The sequence below is a fragment of the Pinus tabuliformis genome, chromosome 1_1 (assembly GCF_031772625.1).
Source record: "Pinus tabuliformis cultivar Carrire ecotype Pingquan chromosome 1_1, CPIR1, whole genome shotgun sequence".
Classification (NCBI taxonomy): domain Eukaryota; kingdom Viridiplantae; phylum Streptophyta; class Pinopsida; order Pinales; family Pinaceae; genus Pinus; species Pinus tabuliformis.
The window spans coordinates 538850162-538864759 of NC_142297.1; the positions used below are offsets into that span (position 1 = coordinate 538850162).

Consider the following 14598-nt stretch of genomic DNA (forward strand, 5'->3'; position numbering starts at 1 on the left):
TGGACTTAACCACCTGGATTCATTGCAAGGTCTATATGTGAGACAAAATATTGGCATAACCTGAACAGGCCTAGGTTTCCAATGCTAAAGTACAAGCACTCTATATCACGACCAATGAAAATGGATGCTACAAGTTAAGGTTTGTTTAATATGCAAGGAATGAGAGGGAAATGTCATATCGCAGCTTGGGGAAAAGGTCTCTTAATTGATCTTCAACAACAAAGGAACAAAGAGACCTTTAAATAGACTCTAAGCTGAAGCCAATCAAGAACATAGGGTCGTTAGATGTGCAAAAGTAGCTAGGGATGGATGACCTCGATACCAATGGAGGAAGAACTACCATTTGATTTGTTAGATTTTGCTATTATGAGGTTTACACAAGAAACTTTTAGATTTTCATTCACTTTCATCCAAACAAAACCCAATTTATGCAACAAATCAGCCCTAGAAACGCTAGTGGCATGCCTTAGAAGCCTAGGAGAGAGACAAAAGATGAATTTTTTTTATTTTTTGGGTTTGACCAACACAAAAATGGTTAGTGCCTATTCCTACAAGGATTTAATGTTGTCTTTAGGGTAATATTTCTATGAAAAGAGATATTGTTGGAGTAAGTGGAGATGGCTAGGGAATCCACTTGCAAAACCCTGGTTATTTTTTTTGTGAGGGGAGAAATAAATATCAAGAATGCACATCAAAAGTCTCTCTATCGGCTCCAAGATAGAGAATTTTACATGCAAAAGTATAACAAGATTTCATGAAATAATAAGTATTTAGTAATGGCACAATAGAAACCCTAGTTTAAAACATTTAACATACGAAATATCCAAGAATAAGCAACGACTTACTGAAATGTTCCCTTTTCTTGGATATGATCAAAGTGGATGGAACCTGCCCATGGTATTTACCGTGGTATTTGCTCGTGGCATTGCCTTCGTTTTTCGAGCGAAAACAATAAAATAAAGTCTCTAGAGAGTCCATCAAATCCTATAAAAGGGGATAGGAGCCTAATAGTGTGATCATCGAGAGTTATCCATCTATTTTGTCTTTGTTGAGAATTTGGCAAGGCCAATTCTAGTTTGATCCCAAGGACGAAAACCCCGTGGGAGTAACTTGTCTGGTGGACGGACATCCATACATGCCACAAGCACAGGCTTTAGTACGTCTTGTGTGGGCATGTAAGTTTGTTTTCAGTTATTTACATAAATAAGAGGTTGCATTCTCATATTTGTTTTGTGTTTGGTGTTTTTACTGCAACAATTTTATTAGAACACCTACAGTGTACCAGATCTGTTAAAATACTTGATGTTTGGGATATTACAGTGGTACTAGAGTTGTGCATCTTGCCAGCCTGAGGGTTTTTGTCAGCAGATCATAATTTTGTAGGATTGAAAATCCTTATCGTAGCTTCGGTGGATTTCTTTTCACCCTAGCCGACATTTTCCATCTTTAGTGGTACTCGATATCACCCTAATTAGACTCTTATTTTCCAATTAATTATTTTTGCACATTATTTAGCTGAGGTGAAAGGTTTCAAGATTGGATCTGGAATTCTTATAAAGAATCTAATCATTAGGAAACCGAGATCTTAGTCTTCCAGCGGAGATAGAGCCCCTATTAAATTCAGAGGGCCACGGGTTATTATCAAGATTGTGAGTGGCCATGTGTTAAATCCCTGCTGTAATGAGGTTGCTCGCCAGTTTGGAAGATATTCGTTGTTGCATTGTTTAAGGCTGTAAGGCCATACGCACATTATGAAGATGACGAGTGATAAGATTAAAGCTTGGGTCGAGATTCGCTCGATGCCTGTACTAAAGTACCGCATGAAGGTCAACATTCTCCATAATGGATGGATATGCTTCCACTTCCTCTCTCCAGAGGACACTGAACTAATATTGGAAACCCCTTGGGTCAAGGGAAGGGGATTTCTCGTTTTTCAGAGGTAGAAAGTTGGCTTTGATCCTTTCAAGGCTATCTCTCGACAAAACCTGGTTTGGGCTAACCTGCCTGGGCTGCCTCTGGAACTTTGGAATGAAGCAGCAATCATTGACATTGCGAACTGCATTGGTTCTTTCTACTTCTGGGATGATAGCAATTTTGGCCAGCTCGACAAAAGAATGGCATGGGTTTTGCTTGAAGTTGATTTTGGTAGAGGACTATTGGCGGATTTGGAGATTCTGCGGGGGACTTCCTCGTTCAGAGTTTTTATTGATTATTGGGGAATCCCCTTTCGGTGCTTGTTGTGCCATGATATGGGACACCTTAAATCTGACTGCCCTTGGAGATTTGCCCCACTCGATGTTTTCACTTCGAGGTATCATTCGAATCGCCCAAAGTTGGAACACATGGGCTGTCGATCATGAAGGTCCAGTATAGGCTCGGTGTCTAACTTCAGGTACATCCAACCCTTCTCTACTTTCTAATCTTCCTGTTGAGAATATCTTCCCAGATTCTCCTCCTCCCTCTCTTGGCCTCCATGGGACGGGTGGGGACTACCCTCTCCTGGGATCAGACCCTTCTAACTTCACTTTCAGACAAAATGATTACTCTCTTGTTTCTACGCCCTCTCCTTCTTGCTCAGTGATTTCTGCCTCATCGGGTCTTGCTCCAACTCTGCCCCCTTTTCAGGCCTCTCTCCTGCTCCTGCCGAGACTTTCCCTTCTGCCATCGCCGCTCCTGCTCCCATTTCTCTCGATAAATACCTGAAGGCCATAGCCCTGTCCTCGTCCTTCGAATTAGAACGTCTTCAGATTCGTCGTTCCTTTTTTCTTCCTGAAAAGGAAAAGGAATTGGACCCCCATCCGGGACCTTCATCACAAAGGAAGAAAAAGGTATCCAGATACAAAAAAGTCTCGACCTGTCTCCTGGAGTCTAGCGATCCTTCACTCAGCAGTGACATTTCTTGGCCAGTTGTTTCAGACAGTCCTCGGGCCCTTAGAGGGAATGCCCCCACTTCATCGATGCCTCTATGATCATTTTTTCCTTGAATATTCGGGGCCCGAGTGCGGCTCATAAATCCAGGGCACTCAAAGGACTGATTCGTCTATATAACCCTTCTATTATCCTTATTCAAGATACTCTGTGTTCACATGAAAACACTTGGGCAATTATGCTCTTAGTCTGTCCTGACTGGTTTGTCAGCGCCTCATACGAAAGGGGACATTCTGGTGGATTAGGCACAATGTGGAACCCTTTCCTCCTCTCCCTTCATGCTTACAAAACGATGTTGGCATTATTCTTTATGGATATATTTCGGGCTCCCCCCTTCGTCTTCGCATCATCAACCTTTACGCCCCTTATGCTGGCAGAGGCTCTTTCTGGGAAAAGATTGGCAACTCTGACATCCTAGGACTACAGTGCATTATCCTATCAGGGGACCTCAACTTGACAATGGGTAGTAGAGAAATTTGGGGAGACAAGGCGATTATGGACCCATTATCCAATTTCTTCCAGGATTATTTCAATTCGTTCGCTCTGTGTGACATTGTTCGAGGCACCATCGCTCCCACTTGGAGGAATGGACACACTGGTTCGGAGGGCATCGCGAAGTGGTTGGACCGTTTCTTTCTAATTCATTCACTGATCGAAACATTCTCGGGGTCTCGTCTCAGATCATTTTATCACATATTTCTGACCATCAATCGATCCTCCTCTCTTGGGAAGGCAAGGATTCCAATTGCATTTTTCCTTTCAAATTTAACTCTTTGTGGCTTCAAAACAAGGATTTTAATGCATTGGTGACTGAAGTTTGGTGTCAGCCCCATCTCCCTCCTCCTGCTGATTAGATGGGTATTTTTTGTGGTAAACTTCGGGATCTCAAGAAGGAGGCCCACATTTGGATCAGGGAGAAAAAGTTGTAGATAACAAGGCTCTCGTTGATATTGAAACCGCCCTTGGATATTTCAATGACCCCTTGACCCCTTATATTTTTTTTGGATGCTATAAAAGCAACATCATGGATTTGGAGGGGGAAAAGAATTGCATTCTATAATCCATAGAATCTAAATGGCGCCTTAAGAGCCGTGCATTATGGGTTGCGGTAGGCGACAAAAACACTAAATATTTTCACTTATGTGCTAATCTCAGAAGGCAGAGGAACTCGATCAAAGGTATCAAGGGTATTGATGGCATTTACTACCATGACCAAAACGAAATCGAGCAAGAGGCTTTTCATCATTTCAACAAATTTTATGAAGCACGGAACAACACTTTGCCTCACAGCTTGAGTCCATAGCGGACATCCCCCTCATGTTCAATCAGGAGGAAAATTTCTTTTTCGCCAAGCCGATTCTGCTTGATGAAGTTATTGAAGTGTTAAAGCCCTGTGCGAAAGAGAAAAGTCCCGGTCCTGACGGGTGGGGGGTCAAACTTTTCATTCAATTTCAGGATCTTATGCTCTCTGACATTATTGCGGTTGTAGAGGAATCCAAAACCAAAAGATATATTTCTGGGGAAATGGACGCCACATTCATTGCACTAATCCCAAAGAAGGACCCTACTGCCCTCTCGGATTATAGGACCATATTGTTGTGTAACACAATTTACAAAGTTATCTCCAAATTGATAGCAACCAGGACCAAACGGACCTTATTTGCACACATCTCTCTGGAGCAAATAGGGTTCTTGGACGGCAGGCAGATACAAGATGCCATCGCCATTACATAGGAATGTATTCACACAATGAAATCTGGTAAGAGGAAAGCTAGTTTGATTAAGGTCGACCTTCATAAAGCCTTTGATAACATTGATTGGGAGTTTCTGCATATGATTCTTCATAAGGTCGGCAAGTCACCTCCCATCATTAGCTGGATCATGGCATGTTCTGAGTCTACTAATTTCGCTGTGATCATAAATGGATATCTGACAAATTTCTTTAGGGCCCTGTTGTAGCTGCTGCAACAACCCCTCCAAATTTTTCCAACTCTTCTAAATTTTGGATCCCCTCCACCTTTTTCGTAGCTACCACCCATCCTTAGAGTCTATTCGGAAGCCGGGAAACCCCAGAAAGGTCTAGAAAAGACCCGCGCCTCTTTCATAAACCAAACCAAGTCGCACAAGTCGCAAAGTCGCACAGGTCCCAAAGGTCACACAAGTCGCAAGGTCACATAGGTCGTAGGTCGCATAGTCGCAAGGTCGCGTAGTCGCACCTCCAACTGCTCAACTATCATGCGACCCCGTGACCTTCCGAGTCACAAAGTCGCAAAGTCGCAAAGTTGCCTTCATTACCGTCAGTCCCTCGTGCGACTATGCGACTCCGCGACTCGCAAAGGTCGCATAGGTCGCACAAGTCGCAAGGTCGCACAGGTCGCAAAGGTCACATAGGTCGCACAGATAGCATAGGTCGCAAAGGTTTCACAGGTCACACAAGTCGCAAGGTCGCATACGCAGGTCGTAAGGTCGCGTAGTCACACCTCCAACTGGTCAACTATCATGCAACCTCGCGACCTTCTGAGTCACAAAGTCGCAAAGTTGACTTCATTACCGTCAGTCCCTCATGCGACTATGCGACTCCGCGACTCGCAAATGTTGCATAGGTCGCATAGGTCGCACAAGTCGCAAGGTCGCACAGGTCGCACAGGTCACATAGGTCGCACAGATAGCATAGGTCGCACAGGTCGCAAGGTCGCATGGGTCACAAAGGTTGCACACTAACCTATATCAGGCCCTACGACCCATGCGACCCCACATGCGCGACCTAAGACTATAAATATAGGCCTCAACTGGCCATTTACTTAGTACCTTTGCAAATGTTTAAAAACAACACAATGCAACAATGCTCAACATGTGTGACAAGGATGAAAAGGAGTGTGAAAGGTGATATAACAATGATAATCTAACCACTCAAGGAAAGAAACGATTGATGCCAAGACATGGAACATATCAACGCATAGATTTGTGACCATGAAATTGCAAGAGATGTCAAGGCTACGAATTCTCGCTCGTATTAATTGTGATATTTATATCTTATATTTCATCAAAGTACATTTTTTCTTGATGATTAATTTATGATTTTGTACATGTGTAGGATTTAAGTGGTGAAGGCAAGTCCCTGTCATTTATGCAGACACTTGAGCCTATTTGTTGCTAAAATGACCCAAAGGATCGTTGTTGCGGAAATGCATGATCTTGGTCAACAACAAATATTGAAGTCAAGCTAGCTCCAAGGCAGAAGGAAGGTAGAAAGATATCGCCATCTTCTACAGTAGCATAGAACACGTTTGTGAATATGAAAGGTCATGTGGAATACCAAAAGTCACCTGGTAGATGAAAAGTCGTGAGGAAGTTCAAGTGTCAAGGGTAGGCCAAGAGTCACTCTCACCCTATAAATATACCCTCATGCCTCATTCAAAGGGGGTGGGGCTTTTGAGAATGACTCTTTTGGAGATATATACATTGCTTAAGAGAATTTATGTCCTTCCAATTGATACAAGGAGTATTTGTACGTTTCCACTATTGGATTCTTTAGATCTTTTATGTTCTAATGCCATGAGTATTTTCTTCACTTGATGGATCGGATGTTCCTGAAAGCTCTTTGATGTGCGGTTTCCTCATATGCTGTCTCATACTCCAAACTTTGTGTTGCTTCGTATGAATGGTCCTATTCTACATGAGTATCATCATAATTTGCAGATTACAAAGTGTCAATATTCTTCTCGTAATTTTGTTTGGCCTATCTCTTTCAATATGGAACAACCTCAAACCCCCGTGGAAGAGATTATTGTTTGTGGGATTTCTCGTCCTCCTCTTGACTTGTTACATAATAATATTGTGACCGTAAATGGTTCAAATGATGAACAGTGCTTTCTAGGAAACGGATTTGATGGTCTCGTCTCTGAAACCCTCATACATTCTTTTGGTTTGGAATCTGAAAATCACATAACATTTGTTCCGATCGAGTCCATTCAACACATGTCGCACTATATCCCAAGATCTCATTCAACTGTGCATGATGGCGTTGGTCTTGTCTCAAGTAATGTTGACTGTCTTATCAAATATATGGGCATATTAGGCCTTTAAATTCGTCTTTCTCTTTGGCGAACGTAAATGGGCAGGATGTGAGTCCGGGTCCAATCAGTGTTCCTTCATCTAACCCTGTACATCCATCCTACCCTGATTTAGTCTATGGGTCTACTGCACTGGCAGTTCCTTCAGATCATTCATATCTTTATCTCGCTCATAATGATTGCAATCATGTGCATGGGGGTGAGGTTTCACAGTCAAAGGATGCAGAGTCTAAATCCCTTATGCTGGATCTTTGCCACTTGCATCCTTTAACAAGTGAGGAAGAGGGCCCTGCATCTTGCCCGACTCAAGCTGGGTCTCTCATTGATCCCTTTTCAGCAACCCTAATTTTTTCGGAGATATATTCACTCACACCTTTGGTGATTTTCCTACTTATCCCGCTGTTGATCCTACGAAGCCCCCAAAATTTGATGACCCACCTTTTGAATGTTTAGGGACTCATCAAGAAGTTGAGGCACTTCAGCTTTCGCTGATGGTTATGTCAAGTTCCCACGTTCTTGATGAGACCCCTGAACCTAGTCAAATTAGGGTTTCTACACATCACGCTTCTCACAACAGTTTCTCACCGGATGCGAGCTCATCTTGGAAGCCCTCTGATTGGAGCAATGTCTCTTTGAGTAAATATTTCAATCACCTTTCAACTAAGGCGCATCAACCTCTTTATCCTATTTTTTTTGCTGAGGGGAGTGCTCTGGCCATTGTCTCGCATATTTTTTATTGTCTCCTAGCCAATACAGTCTGTCAACATACGCAATCAAATGATACCTTACAAAATCCTAGATGGGAGGGTACCAATCGCCTGATCTCCCCTTCGTTGGACACTGTTGCGGTTGATTCAGTTCATTCTCAGGAATCTAAAGAATCTCATTTGTCGAGCTGCCATTCTATCAATGTTCAGTTAATGAATCCAATCCAAAATATTTTCACTCATAGTTGTCCGGTCACAACCAACGATAACCATATGCACTCACATATTAATCTTGCAAAGCTACCAATATTGGATGGCGTGTTGTTTGAAGGTTCAGAAGTTGGCTAGGACAATGAGGCACTTCAGCGTCTACTAATGGTTATGTCAGGTCCTCACGTCCTTGACGAAGTCCATGAACAATTTCAAACTAGGGTTTTTGAAATTGGGGTTTCTGTGTTTGAATCCTCAAGGATCTCGATTACACCCAACAAGGGCCCCTCTTTTCAAGGTTATCAAGTTGGTCATCCTCTACATCATGATAGGGTCGTTGATCGGATCAATCTGGCAGATGCCTTTACTAGCCGGTAGCATCTTGCCTTACTTGCATTGGATTTAGGGTTAGGCATAAATGGATGTATGTTATGGCTGGATGACTATAAATTTCATGCTTGTGGTTTAGTTTATTAGGATTGGGTGGCAGTTCGCCTTGAAAGGTCTTCTCTGACACATTTCCCTGTAGGTGGACGAGATGTTCTTGCTGTTGTGCATGTTTTATAGGTAAACATGTTATGTTTTGCACAACTCTTTCCACAAATTCTAATTGTTATCATCTTTGTTTTTGCAGGTTGGGAACTGTTGTGGTGGCTGCATTGGAAGTTTGATTTCACATAACCCGACCTATACTTTGGTTAAATTAGGATTTAGGGTTTTAGACTAGCTAGGTTTTAGTTTTGCTTATTAGTTGGCTGATTGGAATTTGCTTTATGATTGAAATTTGTCATGCTTCATTTTCTTTACTGTAGGTAGTTAGTTCCCTACATGTTTATTTTGCACTCATGTCCTTGCATTTTCTTATTATTACATGGAATCTGTGAAACCTCTGCGTATGCATTGCATTGGTATTTTAATTGCAATTATCTTATCTCTTCTGTACATATCATTACCTTGCATCATAAGCCATGTCCGCTGCATTACATCATACATCTTTTCTTGCTTAACAAACACTTGCCTTGGACCTAACCTGGAAATTCCCTCTATTTCGCATACCACTTGATTGAGCCTCCATGAGCCTGAAGCTTTCGAACCTTTGGTACTGTGAATATATTTCTCACGCCTTTTTTGCACTTGCTCAAACCTTAAACTGCGTTACTTCAACCTCTTCACACATGTTGAAACCCTAGGAGAGCTTCCCTAGTCATCAGAAACCCTAGAATTAAAGCTCGAGCCCTAATGTTTGTGTGAAGTTGTGATGGTGATGCCAATGGGTAGCTTCTCTTAGAACCAGCTAGCGATGTTGCCTCCTGGATATATTTCCTACGAGTCTAATTTACTTACAAGGAAGATAAAAACAGATTGCTCGTGGGGAACCCTAATCAGTTTGAATGATTTATACCCTTAACCTGAACCTTGTGCTCACCATGGTTGTGACTGTTTCAATGACTTGTTTTGTTTGTTCACTTGTTAACTGGAGATGAGATGAGGAAGCTTGACATGAAGGCAAACCTAAATCAGGATATCTTTTAGTTTCTGTCAAACAAGAAACAACCTCTCTTGCTCGTAAAATAAGTCGGGATCCCTCGTCCGCCCTAGCGCAATGAACGCCCAGTAATAAGTGTAAATTTACACATAAAAGAAAATGAAGTTAAATAAAGGGTAAAGGATCGAGAAAGGCTTCCTATGCAGAGAGGTAATGGAACGACTCCACTGGGGTACTGTCTAGGCTCGCTGGCAGCGGAGCAACGTTTGTGATTTCTTGGAGTGACTCCTCCGGGGTACTGTCCAGGCCTGCTAGCGGTGGAGCAACACTAGAAACTTATTTTAAAAAATTTTGAATATAATAAGCCCTCTGCATCATTCTTTGCATCATCATCGACTATTGGCACGTGTGAACTCCTAATTGGATGTTTATTGACTAATAGGACCTAGATGAGACACAAAGAGAAGGCATATCTATAAAGGTCAAGGTAATAGGTACCCATAGTAACTGTTCAATATTCTCTTGCATCGTTATCTAGACTCGAGTTATTGTAGGGATGTGGTTCGAGATGCTGAATTCAACCAGTGAATCGCCAATTGTTGTAGCCGCTGCAACAACCCCTCCAAAATTTTCCAACTTTTCTAAATTTCGAAGCCCCTCTACCTTTTTCGTAGCTACCGCCCATCTTTAGAGTCTATTTGGAAGTCGAGAAATGCCAGAAAGGTCTAGAAAAGACTCGCACCTCTTTCATAAGCCAAACCAAGTCGCACAAGTCGCAAAGTCGCATGGGTCCCAAAGGTCACACAAGTCGCACAAGTCACAAGGTCGCACAGGTCGCAAGTCGCATAGGTCGCAAGGTTGCGTAGTCGCACCTCCAACTGCTCAACTATCATCTAACCCTACGACCTTCCAAGTCGCAAAGTCGCAAAATTTTCTTCATTACCGTCAGTCCCTCGTGCGACAATGCGACACCGCAACTTGCAAAGGTCACATAGGTCGCACAAGTCGCAAGGTCGCATAGGTCGCAAAGGTCACATAGGTCACACAGATAGCATAGGTCGCAAGGTTTCACAGGTTGCACAAGTCGCATAGGTCGCGTAGTCGCACCTCCAACTGCTCAACTATAATGCGACCCTGCGACCTTCCGAGTCGCAAAGTTTCCTTCATTACCGTCAGTCCCTCGTGCGACTATGCGACTTCGTGACTCGCAAAGGTCGCATAGGTCGCACAAGTCTCACAGTCGCAAAGTCGCCTTCATTACCGACAGTCCTTCGTGTGACTATGCGACTCCGCAACTCGCAAAGGTCGCATACGTTGCACAAGTCGCAAGGTCGCAAAGGTCACATAGGTCGCACAGATGACATTGGTCGCAAAGTTTTCACAGGTCGCAAGGTCGTATAGGTCGCAGGTCACATGGGTCACAAAGGTCGCACACTAACCTATATCAGGCCCTGTGACCCATGCGACCCCACATGCACGACCTAAGACTATAAATATAGGCCTCAACTGGCCATTTACTTAGTACCTTTGCAAATGTTTAAAAACAACACAATGCAACAATGCCCAACATGTACGACGAGGATGAAAAGGAGTGTGAAAGGTGATATAACAATGATAATCTAACCACTCAAGGAAAGAAACGATTGATGCCAAGACATGGAACGTATCAACGCATAGATTTGTGACCATGAAATTGCAAGAGATGTCAAGGCTACGAATTCTGGGTTGTATTAATTGTGATATTTATATCTTATATTTCATCAAAGTACATTTTTTCTTGATGATTAATTTATGATTTTGTACATGTGTGGGATTTAAGTGGTGAAGGAAAGTCCCTGTCATTTATGCAGACACTTGAGCCTATTTGTTGCTAAAATGACCCAAAGGATCGTTGTTGCGGAAATGCATGGTCTTGGTCAACAACAAATATTGAAGTCAAGCTAGATCTAAGGCAGAAGGGAGGTAGAAAGATATCGCCATCTTCTGTAGTAGCATAGAACACGTTTGTGAATATGAAAGGTCATGTGGAATACCAAAAGTCACTAGGTAGATGAAAAGTCATGAGGAAGTTCAAGTGTCAAGGGTAGGCCAAGAGTCACTCTCACCCTATAAATATACCCTCATGCCTCATTCAAAGGGGGTGGGGCTTTTGAGAATGACTCTTTTGGAGATATATACATTGCTTAAGAGAATTTATGTCCTTCTAATTGATACAAGGAGTATTTGTACGTTTCCACTATTGGATTCTTCAGATCTTTTATGTTCTAATGCCATGATTATTTCACTTCATGGATCGGATGTTCCTAAAAGCTCTTTGATGTGTGGTTTCCTCATATGTTGTTTCATACTCCAAACTTTGTGTTTCTTCGTATGAATGGTATTTGATTCACTAATTCTATGCTCATGCAGGTGAACTATTTCTTTGGTATTGGTATAATCTGTTTCACTGCACCTGCGTTTATGCTCATAAATGTTTGATCATTGTGAACTAACTTACAATTACTAAGCATTTTATCTTGGCAAACATGAGTCTTATTTGAAGCTTGCTTTTATAGTTTAGCTATTCATGGTTTATGTGGCATAAAATATTTGTCAATTATTTCCTTGTATTTATTGAAGTACATGCTTTCAATTGAGTTTATATTTCGCCTCCTTCCGAAGCAAGCTCAACAAAACTGAACGGCAACGAGGCCTACATACTGGAAGGGACCCCTATCACAAACGGTGCAGGCTCTAATTGGGAACCTACACCGGTGAGGTCCCCCCTTGCTGTCGGCGGAGAATTCCAACCCGTCAACAGGCCCATAGGGGACTTTGACAAGGCTGCGCCTTATCACCTTTACTCTTCTTGTTGGTCATGGACTGTCTCAGCAGTAGGATTGGTACTGAAAGGACTGCGGTAAGTTTCATGGTGTAAAGATTAATAGAAACATTCATATTTCTCACCTCATGTTTGTAGATGACCTACTTTTCGTCGGCATGAACATCATCAACGAATGGGTGTTCTTACATAACATCATCACCTCTTTCAGTGTGGCCTCAGGGTTATATATGAACAAAACCAAATCACTGGTGATTTCCAGTGACACAGAGGAGCCTAGTTGCAGGGAAATTTGTCATCTATTTGGTATTACTGCTGTAACTCTCGATGAGGGATTTACTTACCTTGGTTTCCAACTCAAACCCAACAACTACAGCAAGTTACAAGGATTGGGGTTGGCTGATTGACAAATTTAAAAATAAATTCATTGGATGGTCACACAGGTGGTTAACTATTGGAGGCAGGTTGACTCTCATCAAATCTGTTTTGTAGAACATCTCTGTCTTTTGGATGCAACTTTTTATGTTTCCCTTGGAGGTCTGTCACAAACTGGGTGCCATTATGGCCAATTTCATTTGGTCAAGGACAGATTTTATGGTCAAATCCATTGCCAGGCCTATTGAGGAGGGCGGCTGGGGTATATTGGACACCCACTCTTTTAATAGATCACTAATTATTAAGAACTTGGGGAGGGAAATGACAGAAGACAACATTTGAGGTCACCTCATCAGGGAGAAATATATGCAAGGAAGGTCATTCACTCTATGGCTCAGGGATGGGGCAAGGTGGACCAACAATTCCTCCTACATATGGCGAGGCATGACAAAAAACAGACCACTGATGCTGGGCTTCATGAGATGGGACGTGGGAGACGAAAGAACGATGAAGATCGATCTGGATGCCCTGAAAGGATTTCAGGGAAACCATTCACTACTAGTTGACCTCATAACCACCTTGCACAACATGGGCATTCACCATTTTGCTCAAATAAGTAGGCAGTATGTCAATACTCCTCTCCTACAATCCTGGGTAAAGGCAGACGAGCTTGGCTTAATCGGTCAAAATGCTATTGAATGGGAGGTCTACCTCACACATCTCTATGATGCTAACATCTCCATCTATGAAGGGGAAGATAGATAGTTGTGGGAGGGTAACATGAAGAAAGGCAAGCCAAGTGTCAAAGACATATACAACAAGCTTCCTTTGACAGAGCGAGATTTTGATAACAAAAGTTGGTTCCAAGTTGCATGGAGATGGGCGATCCCATCGAAACTCATTTGCTTTTGTTGGTTGGCATTACATAACAGGTTACTCACTTGGGAGATTCTGAGGTGCAGGAGATTCCATGGTCCGGGCACCTGTCCCCTATGTTAGAACCACAACCAAGAGATAGACCACCTCTTGTTGTGTTTCCCCTTCGCCAAGGAAGTATGGGCGGGTGTAATGGATTGCCTGCATCTGGGTCCTCCATAACAACAACAAACTCTGCATTCTTGCCTATGTTTTTGGCTCCGTAAAGGCAATAAGTTCCATGCATTACCCTTCTACATCATTTGGTCTATTTGGCACAGTAGAAACTCTTATATTTTTGAACAAAAACCGCTAGTGATTCGGGAGGTTATTATGAAGGCTGTTAATTATTTTTCAGAGATCGGTCCCATTACGAGACAGATAAAGAAGAGAAAGATAACAATAAAGGAATTGAAGGGTAAATATCCAATTGGTCTATTTGATGGGGCAAGCCAATGAAGGAGTTGTGGCTGTGGAGTAGTCATCATTCTGGAACCTGGGAGACTTTATCACTTCTGGTGGAAGGGTGGACAGGGAACTAACAACAGAGTCGAGATCATAGCACTATGGGGCGCTTTTCAGTTTGCAAAATGGTTAAGACACGAGGAAATTTACATACATGGAGATGCCAAAAGCATCATAGACTGGGTTAGGGATCACTCCTCTTTCAACCCTCCTATCCTCTCCAATTGGATGGGGCATATTAGGAGACTGGCTAACAACTTTCAGAACATAACTTTTACCCACATCTACAGAGCGCAGAATCAAGTGGCAGACCTCCTCTCAAAGAGCGATATTCACTCCGAACCAGGTAAGTATTATTTTGCAGCTTATGCACATGGTGAGCTCATGAACTCTGGGTCCTTCTCCTCTTTATAGAGCATATTCTCTATGGACACAACATTCTGGGAATATTTCAACTGTGTTACTCCTCGTAGAAATCATGTATTCGCTCGTAGATAATATGCTCACAAGCTACAACTTTTTGTAATTTTTATCTGTGTTCTACTGATACAAAACTACTATTAGTGGATTTTTCTACATCTCCTTTAGACAAATATGATTGTAAAACAAAAGAACAAA

The 14598-nt window shown here is 42.4% G+C and overlaps 1 protein-coding gene across 1 annotated transcript in view; it reads right to left on the bottom strand.

The window, feature by feature from the left end:
• Positions 1 to 14598, bottom strand: part of LOC149214184 (uncharacterized) — a 133818-nt gene that overhangs the window by 1412 nt on the left and 117808 nt on the right. The window lies entirely within an intron of this gene.